This window comes from Prionailurus viverrinus, chromosome C1 (assembly GCF_022837055.1).
Source record: "Prionailurus viverrinus isolate Anna chromosome C1, UM_Priviv_1.0, whole genome shotgun sequence".
In the NCBI taxonomy this organism is placed as follows: domain Eukaryota; kingdom Metazoa; phylum Chordata; class Mammalia; order Carnivora; family Felidae; genus Prionailurus; species Prionailurus viverrinus.
Window position 1 is genome coordinate 39,714,913 of NC_062568.1, and position 19,900 is coordinate 39,734,812.

A 19,900-nucleotide genomic window follows, 5' to 3' on the forward strand; every position below is an offset into this window, starting at 1 on the left:
TTGTAAATATTTATGCACCCAACAGGAAAGCACCCAGATACATAAAACAGCTATTATGAAACATAAAGGAAGTAACCAATAGTAACAAGATACAAGTATGCAACTTTAACACCCCACTTACATCAATGGATAGATCATCCAAACAAAATCGACAAGGAACCAGTGGCTTTGAATGACACATTGGACCAGATGGATCTGACAAATATATTCAGAATGTTCCATTCTAAAACAGAATCTACATTCTTTTCAAGTGCACATGGAACATTCTTCACAATAAGTGATATATTAGGTCATAAAATAAGTCTCAACAAATTAAAAAAGATCAGTCATACCATGCATCTTTTCTGACCACAATGATATGAAACTAGAAATCAACCACAAGAAGAAATCTGGAAAGAGCACAAATATATGGAGGTTAAAAAACATGCTACTAAACAATGAATAGGATGACCAAGAAATGAAAGAGGAAATAACAAAATACATGGAGACAAATGAGAATGAAAACACAACAGTCCAAAATCCTTGAGATACAGCAAAAACTATTCTAAGAGGTGAGTTTATAGCAATACAGGCCTATCTCAAGAAGCAAGAAAAATCTCAAATGAACAAGCTAACTTTACACCTAAAGGACCTAGGGAAAGAAGAACAAACAAACCTCAAACCAGTAGAAGGAGGGAAATCATAAAGATTAGAGCAGAAATAAATGAAACAGAAACTTAAAAAAAGCCCCAATAGAAAAGATCAATGAAACCAGGAGCTATTTCTTTGAAAAGATCAACAGAAGTGATAGACCTTTAGCCAAACTCAGGAGAGAGAGAGAAAGAGACAGAGAGAGAGAACAGGAGGGAGGAGAAAGAGTGAGGGGAGACAGATCCAAGAATTTCTTATACTTACAAAAATGGGTTAGAAAAAAGTTTAGGGCAGAAAGCTGCCGCCACAGGGCAAAAGCGTCCAAGGTTAGTTAGCGAGATATTATAATGGGATCACGAGTAACTTGTTATATCACCTGAAGGAAATTACTTTTCATCTGGCACCAATATACTATTGTGCTTTGATCACAAACTCCACTTGCTGCCCAGACCCTTTGCTTCTTACACACACCAGTTAATGATTACTGTCTAATTGCTTTCTTCAAATTCATCATGTATGTAAGATCTTAGGAGCTCAACAAATAGAGACGAAACCCCTGTTCAGGGCTCTTTTCTCCTTCCAGACATTAGCCTCTCTCATATTCAATTCTGAGTCTGCTCTCTTGGTGGACAAGAGAGAACTCCAGGCTCAGAGTCTGTGACAAGAGAGTAGAGTGACAATGAGAGACGACTCAAACAAAATCAGAAATGAAAGAGGAGTTTCAAGAGTGGTTCAGTATTCACAAATCAATCAACATGATACATCACATCAGTAAAAGGATAAAAACCATATGATTATTTCAATAGATGTAGAAAAAGCAGTTGACAAAGGATATCATTCATGATTAAAACTCTCAACAAAATAGGTTTACAGAGAATATACCTCAACATGATAAAGAATTTATATGAAAAATCCACAGCTAATATTATACTTACTTGTGAAAAGCAGAACTTTTCCCCTAAAATTAGGAACAAGATAAGAATGTCCACTGTCACTACTATTATTCAATATAGTACTGGAAGTCCTAGCCACAGCAATCAGAGAAGAGAAAGGAATAAAAGGCATCTAAATTGGCAAAAAAGAAGTAAAATTTTCATTATTTGCAGATGACATGATAGTATATACAGAAAACCTAAAGACTCCACTGAAAAACTACTAGAACTGATGAATAAATTCAGTAAGTTGCAGGACAGAAAATCAACATACAGAAATCCACTGCATTTCTATACACTAATAAGGAAGCAGCAGAAAGAGAAATTAAGAAAACAATCCCATTTACAATTGCACCAAAAACAATAAAGTACCTATGGATAAACTTAACTGAAGAAGTGAAAGACCTGTATTCTGAAAACTATAAAACACTGATGAAAGAAACTGAAGATGATACAAACAAATGGAAAGATATTCCATGGTTATGGATTTGAAGAACAAATATTGTTAAAATGTCTATTCTACCCAAAGAAATCTACAGATTTAATGTAATCCCTATCAAAATACCACAGCATTTTTCACAGATCTAGAACAAACAATTCTAAAATTTGCATGGAACCACAAAAGACTCTGAATAGCCACAGAAATATTGACAATGAAAAGCAAAACTGTAGGTATCACAATCCCAGATTTCAAGTTATACTAAAAAGTTCTAGGAATCAATCAGTATGGTACTGGCACAAAAATAGACATAAAGATCAATAGACTAGAATAGAAAACCCAGGAATAAACCTTTGATTATATTGTCAATTAATCTTTGACATAGGAGGCAAGAATTTCCTATGGGAAAAAAGTCTCTTCAATGAATGGTACTGGGAAAACTGAAGAGCTACATGCAAAAGAATGAAACTGGACCACTCTTATACCACATACACACAAAAATTCAAACTGGATTGAGGACCTAAATGTGAGACCTGAAACCATAAAAATCCTAGAAAAGAGTACAGGCTGTAATTTGTCTGACACTGTCCATAACAACATCTTTCTAGATATGTCTCCTGGAGCGAGGGAGACAAAAACAAAAATAAACTATTGGGACTATACCAAAATAAAAACCTTCTTTACAGAAAAGGAAACAATCAAAAAAACTCAAAGAGAACCTACTGAATGGGAAAAGATATTTGCAAATGATACATCTGATAAGGGGTTAGTATCCAAAATATATAAAGTACTTACACAATCTAACACCAAAACAAAAACAAACAAAAAATGTAAAAAATGGGCAGAAGACATGAACAGACATTTCTCCTAAGAAAACATACAGATGGCCAACAGATACATGAAAAGATGCTCAACATCAGAGAAATACAAATTAAAACCACAATGAAATATCACCTCACACCTCTAGTGTATGAGGCTAGACACACACACACACACACACACACACATGAAACAACAAGTGCTGTGAGGATGTGAAGTAAAAGGAACCCTCATGCACTCTTGGTTGGAATGCAAACTAGTGCAGCCACTGTGGAAAACAGAATGGAGGTTCCTCAAAAAATGAAAAATAGAACTATCATATGATCCAGTAACTCCACTACTGGCTATTTACCCAGAGAATACAAAAACACTAATTTGTAAAGATATATGCATTCCTATGTTTATTGCAGCATTATTTATAATAGCCAAATAATGGAAGCAGCCCAAGGGTCCATTAGTAGGTGAAAGGATAAAAGAGATGTGGTGTTGTTGGGATGAGCACTGGGTGTTGTATGGAAACCAATTTGACAATAAACTTCATATAAAAAAAAGAGATGTGGTGTGTATGTATCTGTGTATACACACACACACACACACTATATATATATATATATATACATATATATATATATATATATACACATATATATACATACATACACACACACAATGGAGTATTACTCAACCATAAAAAGGACTGAAATCTTGCCATTTGCAACAAAATAGATAGATGTAGAGGGTATAATACTGAGATAAAACAGAAAGAAAAGTACTGTATAAGGAATTTAAGAAACAAAACAAAGAAATTTTTAAAAAGACAAAAAACAAGACTCTTAATTATAGAGAATTAATAGCTATCAGAGGTGAGTTGGGGGGGTAGGTGAAATAGGTAAGGGTATGAGGAGTACTTGTATCACAATGATCACTGAGTAATTTCTAAAATCATTGAATCACTATATTGGACACCAGAAACTACTATAACATGGTACATTAATTATATTAGAATTTTAAAAGTAAATTTAAAAAATGACTCTGTGATACCATAAAAATACCAAACTTAAAAGGTCTCCACTGAACAAAATTACTTTCTACTCAAAATCAGTGTGTTGAGTCTAGTTTTCTTTCAACTTCACTGGGTGTATGGAGAGAAATACACATACAACAAATGTGTATATTCAGAGCTCAAAAAAGGAAAAAAAATCAATAAATTTTTCATAGCGATGTCTTCAAATGGATTTTAACTGGATAGGGGTAGAGGAATTTAATTAGCAATGTGATTACAGGGACTTTCCTTTGCTTCTCTGTATCCTCATTTCTAAACTTAGGTTAATTCCTGCCCCAAATTCCTCCTTGAATTGCAGTAAGGAAAACCAGCGTTATAAAAATGTAGCTGCTATTCTGCTACTATTAAGAGAAGCTGGCATTTGAACAGATTATTTTGGATAACTCACACTCCCTTGTTCTGAACAGTTGTCCCAATCCTGTTCACGAAAGTCCAACCCGCAAGAAACACACAAGATTCCCCAATCTCAAAATCTTCTTCAAAGGTGGAAGCCATACACTCCAAAAACAATCCTAAAAATGTCAATTCTTGTGAAATTCTATTACAACATGAATGCATCTCATTCCACGGGATGGATGGTATATTTCTCTCTCTCACACATCTATGAATTCATGGAAGGTAGAGACTTTGCCTTACTCAAGTAGGAACTTTAATAAGTAGTTTCTAATCAAAGTTCATCCAAAATATCTAAATTTTAGTCATTTTAATAGATCAAATTATCTTAACTGACATTTTTCTGGATCATTAAATTTTCTTTACCTCAAATGCCATTAATGAATTTGAAGGAGATCAGAGTTTGCCATCCCAACACATGCCACAATGGTATAAGGGTTGCTTTGAGCCAAAGGCAATAAGCTCTCTGCACCCCCCTTTTTGTCAAAAAAGCAGGACACAAATTTCCCTTTGTAAAGGTGCCTTCATCTTCTATATGAGAAGGAAAACTACTCCAGAGACAATTTTCATCACCTGAGACAACTCTTATCTGTTTAACAGGCCTTATAAAACAAATCCTGATTTATCATATATTTCCTAGTCACCTTCCCATAACTTACCTCCACCCAGGAGCCCCAAACTCCTTTTCCTTTGTCTACCCTCTTTCCCATGGTTTTCACCCTTTCTTAAGATGACATATAAGTCTCCAATTCTGTTTCCTTGAAGCACATTCCTTTGTGAACCCCCATGTGTACATAGGTAATTAAATGTTTTTTCCTCCTGTTAATCTATTATCAGTTTGATTTGCAGACCCAGCCAATGAACTTAGAAGGGTTGAGAAAGAGTTTTTCTCTTTCCCTAAAAATTCAAGATTAGTCTTTATGTTATTTAGTGAAATCAAATATTTTAGAACCAGTAGGAGGCATAAATAATAAATTAAGTGTATTAAGTACTATGCACTAAATTAAGTTCCAGACAGTAGTGTATGTACTTCTGAATACTTAAAAGAACTATTATTCTTACGTGGAGATATGGGAAAACGGTGTCCAAATCCACTTGGAATCTAGGTCAAAAGGTCTAGAATTCAGAAAGTTTTGCTCTTTTAAGTTTGATCATTCTTTCATTATGCATATGCCACATTCCTAAAGAATGTGGTCATTACAGAGTTCCTATTTTTTGTAGCTGACAGTACAGTATTTTAGGGTGGAAGTGGGATGTTGGGATGAGGTGGGGGCAGAGGTACATCTAATTTAAACATTTTTTTAAAGCCCTCTTTTTACCTATTAAATTTAACTAATCCAAGGAAGTTTCCTGTCCTGTCAATTATTCTCCTTACCACACACACCCATGCTCATTTTCTCCTTTGTAGCTTCCCTTATGTTGAAACACACAACCTCCCCCTTATCTCCACCTAACACTCCTTCCCTCTTCCCTGCTTAAACCAAATCCATACTATCTTCATGGCTAGGGAAGCCCCATCTCTTTGTGCAGACTTCCTGGAATTCCTCTAACCCTTATTCAGAATTCTCTTCTTGAACTGATGTCCAGTTGGTCTAATGTCTAAGTGCTTACTCCCCAAATGAGATTAAATATTCCTCAAAGGCAACAGTCATTTCTCCTTTTGTTATTATGCATAGAGCAGTTCTTACATCCACGAGTGTAATGAATGCTAATTAAAGTTTGGCTATTTACCAAATATCCGTGTACTTCAAAGTGTGTTAGATGTTGACAGTAAAACTGTGAACTATACAGAGTTCTATTTCTTTCATCACACTTAAAAACAAAGGCCACAAACTCATGGTAGTGTTGGGTTGGTGTTTTGTTTGGCCAGTGCAATGTTTAAACTGTTCTGAATTAGAATAATTCTGAGCTGAACATTCACTCCCCAGTTCACAGGGCTCTCTCACTCCCTTGTATCCAACACCTATCCAGCTTCACTAATTTATGTTACTTCCAGCCTCTTGTACAACATCTGAAAGGGAGATTACATGAATCCAAATTAGGCCACTTTGGCATGTGGATTATTTTGAGCTGAAGGCAACTGAGACCCAGCAAATTCAAGAAAAACTCTGACCTCTCCTTTAACTATTTAAAAGAATTTAGATAGGTCATTCAAGTAAAAGTTATCTCCAGGCTCCCTATCTACATGACAGATCAAACACCTAATTGCCAAATATCTACTCCTATCATCCTGTGAATTGCCCTTCTTCCCCCTTTAACCCCAGATCCCATTCCCTAGCTCAGGATGGCATATAAGCCTCAATTGCCCAATTTACTATTGGGTCTCTTATGGGGCTCCTGTATGGATATAGTTAAATTTGTTTTTCCTCCTGTTAATCTATCTTATATCAATTTATCAGCAAAGAACCTAGAAAGTTAGAGGAAAAAATTTCTTCCCCAACACATCCTTGATTTTACAACTTTGAATTTATAAGGAATAAATTAATTCTTAAAGTATGGGCTCTTCTTATATCAGACACTGACTAGAGTTATTTATTACTTCCCAAACTTTCAACATTATAATGTCATGATTGATTATATTTCTCCACCACTGAGTTGCTGCATACTGTTTATAGTACACTCACTATGGAAGACAGGATCCAGTTAAAAAAAAAATTCCCAAACCCAAGAGCAGATGGTATATTAAGTAGAAAAAGAAAACAGAACTGCTCAGCAACTATTTTGCTTTCTCAAAAGCAAATGATTTTTATGCAGGAAAGGACAGAAGAGACCTCATTAAGAGAGAACCTAGGTACAAGCAGAAGAAGTCACAACTTCTGGTGAATTATATTCCAGGGAAAGCCTGCATACAGAAGCACAGCAATATTACAACCTTTGAAAAAAATTAAGAAAGGGGCACCTGGATGGCTCAGTAGGTTAAACATCTGACTTCGGCTCAGGTCATGATCTTACAGGTTTGTGCGTTCAAGCCCTGCATTGGGCTCTGTGCTGACAGCTCAGAACCTGGAGTCTGCTTCAAATTCTGTGTCTCCCTCTCTCTCTACTCCTTCCCTTCTCTCTCTCTCTCTCTCTCTCTCTCTCTCTCTCTCTCTCTCTCTCTCTCTCAAATAAATAAAAACATTAAAAACAAAAACAAAATGAGAAAACATGAAGGAGGGACATCTCAAGAAGCCAGAGACTCAGTCAGTTTCTTTTCTCCCAGTTTATTTCAAACTCTGAAACAAAAGGAAATTTGAATCCCTAGGTATTGCAGACAAGTTAGTTTGACACTAATTTCTGGCAAAATTCAAAATTTAATCAGTAAACTGAATATTCTGAGGGAAAAGATTGGGGATTTCTAGGAACTAGACATTCAAAATTCACTATGAATCAGTCATTTTAAAAAAAATTTTTTTTTTCAACGTTTATTTTTGGGACAGAGAGAGACAGAGCATGAACGGGGGAGGGGCAGAGAGAGAGGGAGACACAGAATCGGAAACAGGCTCCAGGCTCTGAGCCATCAGCCCAGAGCCCGACGCGGGGCTCGAACTCACGGACTGAGAGATCGTGACCTGGCTGAAGTCGGACGCTTAACCGACTGCGCCACCCAGGCGCCCCAGAATCAGTCATTTTTAAACTAGTATCATTTACTTTTGTGATAGATTAAGAATACTCAAGATGTTTATTTTTAGCAAAGCATTTGATTAAACTTTTTCTCATGATGTCTTATAATGAAGACTGACCTACAGGCTAGAATAGTTTGATAAATAAGGAGGACAGTGCTAACTGAATTCAGCTGATCATTGATTTGTCTCAGCAATATCTCCCAAGGCTGACTACATTCCCAAGCAGGTCTATATCTGGTACTTTGAGTACATGAGTTTTAATTCTAATAAACATCCTGAAAAGTAGATGTTACTAATATGATGTTATTGATATGGAAAATAAGTTTCCCAAGGTCACAGAGCTAGTAAGTGTCACCATCAAGCTCTAAAACCAGCCTCCAAAAGTCCAGGGCCACTTCTACTGTGCCACACAGGCAGAATTCTAGGTGAGCCACCATGGCAAAAGGAACGGTTTCATATATTATTAATGGCTTGGATGTCTGGTGAACAAACTCACCAAATGTGCAGGTGACTAAAAACTAGAAGATAGAATTAGCATGATGAATGCCATGATCAAATCTAAAACATACCTAGCAAACTGGAAATTGGAGGCTTAGTGTCACACAAGAGAAAAAAAAATTGTTCATGTTCAGGACATTTTTAAGTGTATAATTAAAAAATTAATAAAGCCTACTTTGATAGCAATGTGTTGGGGGTAGGGGAGAGGGAGGGAGAGGCTGGTGGTGGTGAGGTTTTCAGTCAACTGTGGTGTATTTATTACAAAAGCCAATTAAGTGTTAGATGATTTTGTTTGAAGATAGGAATTCACTGCATTTTGCACTGTTCAGATTAGATTGAATTATTGAATTCAATTTGGGGCTAAGGATCTTCAGCACAGAGAAAGGTCTTAAGTATGGAAGGAAACATAAAAGCAATGACTTTTTCGTGAAGATAACTAACATTTACTGACTTCTAGGTAGCTATACCAAGTAGTTTATGAACATTATTTCACTTAACCCTCACAATAATTGTATAGGTTAAGAATAATTCTATTCTTAACTCTGTACCACTTTAGACTTTTCATTTCTTTACTATTTTTTGGTCATAGACTCCTTTCAGATGGATGAATTTTAGATCCTCTCTGTTGAAATATTATCTATGTAATTTCACAAGGTGGAGGACTACTGACAAAAGTAAGCCTAATGAGAAACAGGTCCAAGGAAGCAGTGGGTCAGTTCAGTGTAAACAGACCCTTTTTTTTTTTTTTTTTTAATTTTTTTTTCAACGTTTATTTATTTTTGGGACAGAGAGAGACAGAGCATGAATGGGGGAGGGGCAGAGAGAGAGGGAGACACAGAATCGGAAACAGGCTCCAGGCTCTGAGCCATCAGCCCAGAGCCCGACGCGGGGCTCGAACTCCCGGACCGCGAGATCGTGACCTGGCTGAAGTCGGACGCTTAACCGACTGCACCACCCAGGCGCCCCAAACAGACCCTTATTAATGGCAACAGAAAGAAGGGATACCTCAAAAGTGGTGAGTTCCCTGTCACTGAAGTGTTCGATGAAAATGTGGCTTGTGTGTCAGAAATGCTACAAAGGAGATACTAACATGGATTAGAGGTTGGTCTATGATTTTAAAGTACCCCTTTTACTATAAGATTGTGAGCCTAATAGGTAATTTCGGCAATTTTTGTTTGATGGCAAGATAAAAGAGTTAAAAACTGGAAATAATTGTTTTTCCAGATCATTTTGCTGAACATGTCAAATAGAAGACGTAAATAATATTGTTTCCCATCTATATATTGATATTGGCTCTATCAAGTACTTGAAAATGACCTCATCCAAAGAAAAAAAAGGTATATTCAACTGTTGATCTTGACGTGATTTATACTTAGTCATAATAAAAGTAGATTCTTTATTCCTCTGAATCCTTAATTACAATTTTGCTTCAGGTAAATACTGCATACACCAGATCCTAAAAAGATCCTAAAAGATGTAGTCTTTAATGGGAACATTTACTAGTTTATAATTTTATGTTAATTTCCATAAAGGATGGGGAGAGGGCAGACAGGAAACAGAAGATAGACAACTCCTATTGTTCCGCTTTGCTTCTCGGATCCTTGAGCTAATGGCTGAAGGATCTTACAGATCTATTCCGATCCCCCCCCCCCCATTTGCAGTATAATTCGCCCCAAGACACAGCCTCCCACAGCTCTAAAAGAGCACAAGAGCTAGTACTTTGCTCATCACATGTCATTCGGCGCACAAGCCTGACAGTTTGGCATACAAATTAAATGCTCATAGGCAAATCTTTTACCTGGAAATCTTCAGTCACTCTTCAGGTAGGAAGGAGAATGAAACTGCAGCTCAGATATGCAATACCTCGGACTTGGGGCTCAGAACCAGGTGGAAGGGGTGGGGGCTAACTTCTCAATGAGGAGACGGAGACGTGAGGCTCTATCCGAGGCAGCTGGCCGCGAGAGGGCTGCTTGAATTAAAGTCGCCTGTAACTCCCAGGTTTCTGCCATTGAAAAACCCAAAGGGCAAAGCTGACGAGCCAAGACCGACGGACACACAGCGGTCGCCCACCTCCCAGGTGTTCACTTACACAGCACATCGCCGGGGCGGCTGCGTGCCCAACGCCCCTCGGGATGGCCGCGGGGCCGGGGAGGCATCCGGCATTGGCCGGCTGCGTGCGCTGCTCGGTCCCCGAAGCCGCCGCCCGGGGGGGGGCGCCGGTTGGCGTCAGGGCGGCGGGGTGCGGAGCGCAGAGCAGTCCGGCTGCAAGGCCAGCGGCGCCGCCTTCTCGCGCGCCTCACTCAAGTGGCAGCATTTGGAGGACGGGGTGTCCTTTGGCACGGCTCTGGGCTCTGGGCCCCTCCTCCAGCCGCCGTCGTCGCCGCCGCCGCGCCCGCCGCGCGCTCCTCGCGGGTTCGCGCCCCGAACCAGGCCAGCCGGGCCCCGCAGGTGGCAACCCAAGGGTGCTCCGCTCCAGCACGCGCCCTCTGCGGGCCGCACGCAAGTACAAGGCTGCGAGGACCGCCACCGACCCGTCGGCTGGCGCCGGGTACAAGGCAGGGGCGGGACACCACCGCCCTCACTCCCACTATCCAGAGTGCTGCCGCTTCCCCAGCAGGAATTAGATCCCAAAATTTCCAACAAAACAGAAGTAAGCAACTCACTTCGCTGCCTGCCCCTCCCCCGCCCCTCATCCGAACCACCTGAGCCGCTAACTGTTCTGGGCTCTGCCCAGGTAAGAGGAGGGAATGGTCTCTGAGACCGCCGCACGACGGGCGGAGATTGCCTTGGGGAGAGCAGATGCTCGGCCCGCCACGCTAAGCGGGTGAACTCGCAGAAGCCTCGCCGCAGACTTCCCAGCTAAGCGATCTGGAGCTCAGATCCAGGCGTAGCAGTCAAACCCACTTTGACCTCAAACCCCACTTTGCAGGGCTAGGCCAAGGATTCTGCCCTTCCTAACTAGTTTGCACCGTGAGCATGCAGAGCAAAAGTGCTTGGAGCATTTAATCATTTAAAAGTACACATCCATTTTCTACGTCTCCATCCCAAAATGCTCAAGAAGAACATTTTCCAAGATTGTTTCTCAAAACAAAGCACCTCTAGCCAAACACCATTTTCTCGCTCTTTAAACTATTGAAGTCACTCTCTCAACACATGGCCATTATTCAGTTGTGTTTCCCTGTGCGTTCCACGTGGTGCCTCCATCTGCCCCGCATGATTCCTAGCAGCAGTAAAAGCCCCAAGAGGACTACAAAAGAACCATTATTTTAGTTGTGTTCTACAGTGGAGTGGTCATGCAAAATCCATGCTTGGAGAGACTTTAGAGACAGCTTCACCTGACTCCTTCACATTACAGATGAGGACCCTGAGACTCACAGCTGCAAAACTAAATGTGAAAAAGAAACACCTGAACCTACAAAGCCCACAATTTGTAGACTAACGTGAAGCTTAGGTCTCTAAAGATATAACATAGGAAAGAATATAGTTAGATTGCTGAGGAGTTGAGAGCACACATTATACAAAATCTAGCTCAGAATCTTTCAGATTTTAAGTGCACCGAGCATTCTTACTACTATGTTTAAATTAACTAAGGTGACTTTATATACAAATACAGTAGCCCAGAAATGTAATTTTTCTGCATGATAAAATGATTAGTGGAATTGCAGTGGGTACATTCTGACACAGAATGTGAATACACTTATGTTGATTTGTCTGATATGTATGAATTTTTAATGTATACAAGTTGATTATACTAATACAAGCAAATTTTAGTTCTACGTATTTCAGGCATATCATGCTAAATAATTATGATCAAATGCAAGGATCCACCTTTAGGCCTAATTCTTCACTTAACCTATTTCATTACTTGCCCTTTTTCTTTCCCAGCATTGATTAAGCCTTTACCAAACTAGTGCTGGAATAATCCATGAGACCTCTGGGTTCCACACTGAGAGCTCAGCGTCAGCCCTTGATCTGCTCAAGACAAGAAAAGAGAAACTTGGAAATTTGTGTTTCACTTCCCAGTTACCCCAGCAGAAGTGGGGGAGGAAAGAGTCTCCGGCCTTGCCTAGAAGAGAAATAACTTCCCTAGGCGCACATCCTGTTCTTTCACTCAGTTCAAAGGTATAGTGGATCTGGGGCACCTGGGTGACTCGGCTGAGTGAAGGACTCTTGACTTTAGCTGGATTCATGATCTTAGATTCGTGAGTCCGAGCCTGGTATCAGGCTCTGCTCTGTCCAGGTTCTGCACTGACAGCACAAAGCCTACTTGGGATTCTGTCTTCCTCTCTTTCTGCCCCTCCCCCACTTGTTCTCTGTCAAAATAAATAAAAATAAACTTAAAAAAAAAAGATACAGTGGATCATCTTTACCAAATGTTAGTTGTTCTCTGACCGTTTGGTCTCAAAAATGGAGTCATGTGGAAGCTTTGTGCTGGGCCTCCCTGTTCCCTGTGGGTGGCACTTGTCACAGGGGCTGTTGTTCTGGCCAGACCCAAGCCAGGCTCTCCCTCCATCATCCTGGGTCTGGCCAAGACACAGAAAAACCCGAAAGCAGCCCTTGCCACCTGTCTGCGCTGCCTCTCCAGATTGGCCTCATACTCAGAGCCCCAAGTCTAAGGTGGTGTGGACCGGGCAGGCTGCAGACTGGCGGGGCCTTATTTGGGCTGCTGGCTGACCCCCACTGCTAGAGGTACTTGATTCACTCAGAACTAGGAAGGATGCAGGCCCTGAACTCACTGCGGCCGTAGGAGAAGCTGCTTTTCCGAGTGCTTTTGAGAAGAAACCTGCCTCCAACCTTAGGATGTCAAAAGGTAAGCAGAGCCTTGGCCTCTCCTCGGGACTGCAGGTCATGCTTTGGTCAATATGGTAAGAGCCGGAGCTAAGATGGCTCGGAGGAACCGAGCGCCCCCTGCTGCTGGGGCTCAAAAAGGCTGGCTTTTCCTCAAAGCCACCGCAGCCTGGAACTAGGAGCCAAACAAAGCCCGGTGTTTCTGCTCTCCTGTCATCCTCCCATCCTGGCTTGAACAAGATGGTTGAGGAGGGAACCCGGAGCTCATCAAATTGGTAGTGACGCCGACTGTACGATTTTGAAATCGTGCTAAATAAAACTTTTAAAAACTGGAGAACAGGGGTGCCTGGGTGGCTCAGTCGGTTGAGCGGCAGACTTCGGCTCAGGTCATGATCTCGCGGTTCGTGGGTTCGGGCCCGATGTGCTGACAGCCTGGAGCCTGCTTCAGATTCTGTGTCTCCCTCTCTCTCTCTCTCTGCCCCTCCCCTGCTCACGCTGTCTCTATCTCTCAAAAAATAAATAAATGTAAAAAAAAATTAATAAAAACTGGAGAACAAAGTGAGAGAGGAAATGAAGGACCCCAAAGACAGCCTAACTTGAATGTGGTTAGGGTGAGGGAGCCTGGGCTCTAACAAATGTGCAGTGGGTTTTCTTTCTGAAGGGCATGGAAGGAAGCATAATTAAAACAGTAACAATAAAATACTAGAATCTGAGCACAAGCAGTCTGACCCCAGAACCCATGCTATCAACAGCAAAGAGGTATTAAGCTGGATAGAGGACTGTATGCCAGATAGTAACTTACCCTGGTAAAGAAATCCCATTTCCAACCCAGCCACCTACAACACTTCCACTCTGGACAGGTCAGAGAGAGGTAGGTAGCTGACTCCCTCCACTGGTTTCTCCATCTAAACCCTGAGCACCTCTAACTTCCATTCCTGCTTCAGGTTGACCACTCAGAGCTTACATCTCTGGGAGACGCAAGGGAGGCCATGCCAGCGAGGTAGAAGGAATCTTCTCTCTAAAAGAACTCTAACTAGTGAAATGATGTGACCCTGTCAGGAGAGATCTGGTCACTAGGACTCACCTGCCATTGGGGCTCTTACTAGAACACCAAAGATCAAATGTCTTCATTTGCTTTCTGATAACAAAGTGATGAGGACAGGACAAGTAGATGGCATAGTATGTGAATGTTCATATAGAGACTAGAGCATGCATGTCATTAGAGAGTTATGGAAGTCACAGAAACAATTTATAAAGGATAAAAAATGAGGCAGAAAAAAATTACCATTATGATACACCATCATGGGGTATAAACTGATTGACTAGCACACAGATAAGACCTATGAGAAAACTCATTTTGATTTTCATAATAATAAAACTATGTTAAGATAAAAATAATGCTTTTATTTTATGCATATACAAATTAAAATTGTATCTCCTCATTTCTCATAAATAGTCCACTAGTCCAGGGCGGGGGGGGGGGGGGGAACCAACTTCTTAGTGGTTACTGGAAACAAGGCTATTTCCCACATATACTTTTCACTGATTCAGGTTTTATGAATTATTTTTTATGTTTAGGCTAAAACGGTCTCTCCAAAATATGTCTTAAACATCCTAAGCTATTTTAGATTTGGCTGAGAGACCCAGATATCTCCTCTGAGTAGGCGACAGACATATTTTCATGTCAGGCCCTAGACTAGGGTTTTAGGATTCAAAGCTATAAAAAAAATTCAGTAGCAGAAGTGACACATTGATTCTTCAATTTTTTGTAGCCCAAGACACATAAACACATTTCTTGATGAAGAACTAGCTGTAGGTATGAAAATGGTGTCATCCTTCACTCCTGAAACTTTTTCTGCACTCCATGTAATACTCCCAGTTTTTCCTATGCCATAGCAGGCTTCAAAATCTTGTTATAAACCTTAATTACACTGTTGTGAAAGACCTATGCTTGGTCAACATTTTCTCGGAATCAAAGAGCAAATTATCAGATTACCTGACCAGCTAAACAAGTGGCAATATAAACCCACTGGGAGAATTTCCCATTTTAATATTTTAATATATATCTGAATATGTTTAAAAGTTCTTATGCCCAAAGTAAATTTTCAAAGCTTCATTTGAGGCTATTCTAGTCTTATTCATTATGTCACTGAAATGAGAAGTGATTTACATTATCTTCCTTATAGGAAAGGCAAGAATCCAATCACCCCTCAGAACTTCTTTTTTCCTGAAGAAAAAACGTTTAACTTTTTCTCACAGAATTTCCTTTACTCATGTTTGTCAGGCTTCACTAGACCCATTCTTGTTCTCCAGATGCAATTAAATGTCTGCCAATGCAAACTAGGGAAAAATTTCAAATAAGAGTTTAACTAGCACAGAGCATTAGATAGAGTATTAGGGAACAATATTTCCCGACCATGTATTATATAATCCAATTCTGTTCATTAACAATTAGACAAGTTGTCGACTGTGCCATAGGCCTATTTGTTCTCCTCCCTTGTTTCATTTTTCCTTAAAGTTCTACATGCTCAGGTTTAGTATTGTGAATGAATAAAAGGAAAACTTCATTTACAATGGAGTTAGGAGACCAGCAGGGGGAGCTCTCGTGCCCTACCACTGTTGTCAATTGCAGACTCCATAGGAGGAGAGGGACCTTGAATACTATACTACCCCAGCAGCAGGAAGAAGAAAGGCTTTCCTCCTTCACCGGCAGTAGCCCAGCCAATGAGAGACTGTCACTACTCAACCAATGAAAAGCCACTATGCTTGGAACTCCTAGTTTTCATGGACTTTTTGTTTACAACAGCCTTCCCAACTCCTCTCTTTCTTCCATATAAGTGCGGTCCTCTCTTTTGTTCTCTGGACTTGCCTATGGTTTTGCTGTAGCTTGCCTGTGCCCGACTGCAATTGTCTGCCATTTCTGAATAAATCCATTTTTGCTGATTAAAATAACTGGCAGTTTTATTTTTAAGGTTAACAGTCTTTAAGCTTATTAATGTATATTTGTCAGTAAATAAGTCTCCTTGTACCTATGGAAGATCTGTCTGAACATCTTTACACTAAATTAAATATATTTTGGAGTCTTTATTTTAAATCACCATCAGTGCTCTATTTCTCTTGTATAAGTAAATTTAATACTCCCCCCCCCCCCCCAAGAGGTAGAAATGTCTGGAAATAAATTAGATTATTTTTAATAATCTAATAATAAGATTATTTTTAAAAACTATTTTGCTGTCTTTAATGGTGACCTATATTTGTCCTCTCCCTGTATTGTAAACATCTTGAGGACAGGAACTGTGTACTTTATGTATTCTATGTACTTATTTCTGGTGCCTGGCATATGGAAGGTATTAAATGTTTGCTGAATTGAACATTCTTACTCTGCTGTGGTGCTTACTATGATTTCATCTCACTTTAAACAGAGGAAAACATTACTACTTAGATCCATGGGTCTGAGCTTCTTTAAGTCTTTAACCATGTTTATTTGGACAACCATTTCTGGCACTGAGATGGGGCCAACTTCATTTGATTACAATGTGGGTATAAGACATTTAAAACCAGGTAAATACTACAATCATTGCTCCAAAATTTATTATTTCAGACATCATATTGTATTATATGTTTTTTACTTAGGGCATATGTGCCTTTCATTATGACTCATTATCCATTGTCTGAATACCATGGTTGTTAAAAATAATGTTCCAGTTTGATCAAAATAGTACAGCTTCCCTCCTGGAAATGTGGAGATTCTGGATAAAAATTCTAGATAAAAAATTTTATTATTCCCATTTTCAAAGTATATTTAGCAAATACTTAGCTTTAATATAAAAATTATTAAACATTAAGATGTTTATTCAAGAATTTAGGGGTATTAGAATAGATATCTGAGGGGTATTCACATGGGTGAGGGGATTAATCTACATTGCTCTCGTGGGAAGAACCACCAGGAAAAAATCATGGGAGGCAGATCTGGATTTAATTAAGAAAGGACTTTCTAAATAGCACTGCTAGGAATTTACCCAAGGGATACAGGAGTGCTGATGCATAGGGGAACTTGTACCCCAATGTTTATAGCAGCACTTTCAACAATAGCCAAATTATGGAAAGAGCCTAAGTGTCCATCAACTGATGAATGGATAAAGAAATTGTGGTTTATATACACAATGGAGTACTATGGGGCAATGAGAAAGAATGAAATATGGCCCTTTGTAGCAACGTGGATGGAACTGGAGAGTGTTATGCAAAGTGAAATAAGTCATACAGAGAAAGACAGATACCATATGTTTTCACTCATATGTGGATCCTGAGAAACCTAACAGAAGACCATGGGGGAGGGGATGGAAAAAACAAAAGTTAGAGAGGGAGAGAGCCAAACCATAAGAGACTCTTAAAAACTGAGAATAAACTAAGGATTGATGCGGGGGGGTGGGGGGGGGTGGGTGATGGGCATTGAGGGCACCTGTTGGGATGAGCGCTGGGTGTTATATGGAAACCAATTTGACAATAAATTTCATATTAAAAAAAAAAAGAAAGGACTTTCTATTGGTTAAAGTTTACAACAGGACAGAATGGTTTGTGGGCTTCCTCTTAAACCAGAAGTTAGGTAATCTATCTGGAACATAGCATGAAGATTTTTAAAAGGAATAGTAAAATTCTATATCTTCTAAGGAAATTTCTCCAAAGCCAAGATTCTATAACTTAGGAGTTATTTTACAATATGAAGACATGTGAGCTGGCCTTTGGACTGCATCCATTCCAACACTAAGGCATCATCTTGATGTCTTACTGTGTGTGCCCTGTACAAGGCCAGAGAGAGCCCTGCTATATTTGTTGCTAAGGAAGCAGTTTGTCATCTTTTAAAGATTTTTTCCTTAAAACAAGCAAGTCTACTACCACATGTATTAATTGGTATGCAAGGAAGAATTCTAGCTGATTCAATATAAGCAACAGTCTATCCACATGGGGATATTTTATGGCTTGTGATATTTCACTTAACTGATAACGTTGCTTGAGGAAATAGGGAGCTACTATAACTTAGAGGTAACAATGATAATGACTATTTACTGAGCACCCACTATGTGCTGGGAGCCACAATGGCCTTCCACACACTATCTCATTTAATCCTCACAATAACACTTTGCAGTATGTATAATTTCTGTTTTAAATATGAGGAAATGGAAGCTAGAACTTGAATTTGAACCCACGCCTGAGTCTAAAGTCTCAGTTGTTCACACAATGGCCTATTAAATCTGGCCGCAGTTCCAGGCAGCATTCCTCTTATACCTCTCCTAATCCATCAACTCTGATGGGCAGTACCCAGTGCCATAAATATCTTCTTTAAAATGCCTCCTATAAATGCTCCCATGTACCCAACATCTTAAGGAAACTCCAAAGGAATCCTCTGATATGTCTATCAGAACTGAAGTGTTTTTAATTTATTTATTATTGATAAATCTTAATCAAGGTTCTTGGATAGTCAGCTTGGATTTTCCTGGTAAGTGAACATGGGGATATTATTCTTCCAGTTTTACTGATGAAGAAAACAAAAGGCATAAAGCCTTACCACCTTACCTCAGTAGTCATAAATGTAGTAGTAGAGATTGTAGTAAAACTTGTTTCTCTCAGATGTTGTCTTTGTAGCTCTATTCGCAATTCTTTGGTCTTTTCCAAAGCTTCTTTTCATGGAGTTTTAATGACAAGTTTCTCTTCCATGTCAATGTTCCGTATTTAGGGCTTATTTCCTTCCCAAGATTTTCACTCCATTTTTGTCCCAACTACTTCATTGCCTAGAGTGGCTGAGGAGAGTAATATTGGTAAGATGTCTACCAAAACTAAAATCCTTGGTTTGGAATAGTTGAACTAATACCATCTTCTTTCTTTCTGGCTGTGATTAGAGAGTACAACTAATAGTCTTCTAAGGTCACTCCTGGTTCTGAATAATAAACTCCTATCATCTGATTATAGGTCTTTACTTTTTGGCAGCTGAACAAACAAACAAAAAGTAACCTGTTTATCCAAGAGTAAATCCAGAATCTATTCCTATTTCAATGCACTGGCAAATACAAGAGAATACTTCCACTGCTCAGCTCTGCTTCTGCATAACCATCTGTAAAGCCGTGGGGGGACTGTCTGTATTGAACTGTTACATTTTATCTCATAACTGATTCCTGCTCCAGGAATCAAAGGTTGATGAAAGGTTAAAAAAAAAAAAATAAACCCCCCCCCAAACAAAGAACTAATATTCTGTCATATAGTGAGTCTGACAGATCTCTCTATTAAAAGGACATGGCAAAAGTAAAAAAAATGAATGATTATGCCTGCAGAACACTTGCTACTTGTTTAGATTATAGGCCTAGGAAGCCCAGATGTGTTATGAAAAAAAAATCTAGTATAATTTTAGATGGAATGTCCATTAAATTAGTAGGTATGCCATTTGGATAGAGTAAAGAAATGCCTTTTAAAGACTGGTACAAACTGCATTCTGGGTTCAATCATATTGGGCCATCCATGCAGAGCTGATAAAGGCAAGCACGGTGACAAGTTAATAGAAAGTGTTACTGATAATTTCTGGAGGCAAGGATTTTTTTGTGTAAAGTCTTCCTTCAAGCACTGGCACTGGTACTGAAATTAGTGGAAGTTTCTTTTCAACAGCAGCTAAAATTGAGTTTCTTCTCTACAGCTGGCTCAGTCCTGCATAGCTGACAAGACTGATAGACGACTCTGGATATGTAGC

General features: G+C 39.5%; 1 protein-coding gene across 7 annotated transcripts in view; it reads right to left on the minus strand.

Moving 5' to 3' along the window:
- The window catches only part of CC1H2orf88 (chromosome C1 C2orf88 homolog), a 70,569-nt gene that overhangs the window by 26,495 nt on the left and 24,174 nt on the right, over positions 1 to 19,900 (minus strand). For 4 of the 7 annotated variants that reach the window (XM_047869107.1, XM_047869105.1, XM_047869106.1 and 1 more), the window contains one exon: positions 18,739 to 18,962. The exons of 1 other annotated variant lie outside the window; for it this stretch is intronic. The gene's annotated coding sequence lies outside the window, so the exon portion shown is untranslated. Of the gene's footprint in view, positions 1 to 121; positions 147 to 10,177; positions 10,382 to 18,738; positions 18,963 to 19,900 lie in introns of those variants that run through there. 2 more of the 7 variants (XM_047869104.1, XM_047869108.1) reach the window with 2 other exon arrangements.